This window comes from Otolemur garnettii, unplaced genomic scaffold (genome assembly GCF_000181295.1).
Source record: "Otolemur garnettii isolate 467f Iridium unplaced genomic scaffold, OtoGar3 scaffold00449, whole genome shotgun sequence".
Lineage (NCBI taxonomy): Eukaryota > Metazoa > Chordata > Mammalia > Primates > Galagidae > Otolemur > Otolemur garnettii.
The window spans coordinates 27,814-29,507 of NW_003852844.1; the positions used below are offsets into that span (position 1 = coordinate 27,814).

Consider the following 1,694-nt stretch of genomic DNA (forward strand, 5'->3'; position numbering starts at 1 on the left):
ATTACATCTTTATAATAAATAGGTTGGTTAAGAGGGGGTGAGGTTACAGTTACCTAATGTTTATAAGCTGATAGTTCATTTTTCTCATTCATATTAAAAAAAATTTAAGGTAAAGAGAGCCGAAGACAATCTATTTCTAGGGGTGCTGTTATACTGTTTCCCCCCTTTTTCTGTTTTAAGAGCATTTTTTAAAGTTCGATTTTGCCTTTCAATAATAGCTTGTCTAGTGCTATTACCAGGAATTCCTGCAATATGTTTAATATTATATAATTTTTAAAAGGATTTGACATTTCTACTGAATGATTTGATTGACGAAGTGCTTTAAATTTCTTTGAGGGAGGGGCCACTGCCCCACCCAAACTGGTTTATCAGTTTTAATTATCCTAGGACGGACATTAAGTTCTTTCATGATTAGGTTATTTCTGCCTAAAATTAGACCCACAGTTCCAGAAGGAATGGGACCATAGACACCAGTAGGTAATTCCTTAGGGGGGGTCTCCATTTCTCAAATCTTGACCTGGGACCTTGAGCAGACCCCATTACCGAGTTCCCTTGGTTCTGATCAGTATTGAAAGTTCCTCATTTACATGAAGAGGATAAAATATTGCCGTATTTAATCTCTAATGGATTTACATTCATTAGTCCAGTGATGGCCTTTTCCACAGCGGTGACAAACACCAGGGAGCTTAATTTCAGTTTTTTTCCACATTCTTTTTTCAAGTGCCCTGCTTTGCCACAGTTGAAGCATTTAGCCTTAGATGTGTTAGCTGCTCAGGCAGATGCCAAATAGAAGTTTGTAAATTGTCTTGAAAGGTTCCTGAACCTACCTCTCAGCAGGCACGGATATACTGTTCTATAGTAAAATTTTCCTGATTCTTTACTCCTGCTAGAGCTTGCCTACAGTCAGACCCTGGAGCTGTCTGATGAGGAGACTGAAGAAGAAGAGATTGATCGGAACTGGAGCTGTCTGATGAGGAGTCTTCAGCAGAAGAAGAGGAAAGTGATGAAGACAAATCAGATGAAACAAGCTTTATTACCCCTGCAGACAGTGGCCTCATCACTCCTGGAGGTTTCTCTTCAGTCCCAGCTGGAATGGAGACCCCTGAACTCATTGAGCTGAGGAAGAAGATTGAGGAGGCCATGGATGGAAGTGAGACACCTCAGCTCTTCACTGTGTTGCTGGAGAAGAGAACAGCCGCTATTGGAGGAGCTATGATGGGATCGACCCACCTTTAGGACATGTCCACGGTTATGAGCCAGAAGGGCCTGGCCTCTGAGCTGCAAGGTGTGGAAGTGGCCTTGGACCCTGAGGAGTTGGACCCCATGGCCATAACCCAGAAGTACGAGAATCACATAAAGGAGCAGCAGGCACAAGTGGAGAAGAAAGACTTCAGCAACATGGTGGCCGAGCATGCTGCCAAGCAGAAGCAAAAGAAATGGAAAGCCCAGCCCCAGGACAGCTGCTAGGGCAGCAAGAAATAGAAGGAGTTCAAATTTTAGGTCCCGACACACACCTGGTCCTCTTGTAGGCCCTTTGATTGGATGTGACTTCACAGATGGGTCCTCAAGAGCCACCTTTCAGCATTTCCAAAGAGCTTGTTATTTTGTGTTATTTTAGACCTGTTTTGTAAATAAAGCTGTTTGCCAAGGAAGGAGATGAATATGTAACAGTAAATAAATAAATAAAAGCTGAA

The 1,694-nt window shown here is 42.5% G+C and overlaps 1 pseudogene; it reads left to right on the forward strand.

The window, feature by feature from the left end:
• The window catches only part of LOC100959005, a 4,352-nt pseudogene extending 2,852 nt beyond the window's left edge, over positions 1 to 1,500 (forward strand).
• Positions 1,501 to 1,694: the final 194 nt, after the last annotated feature.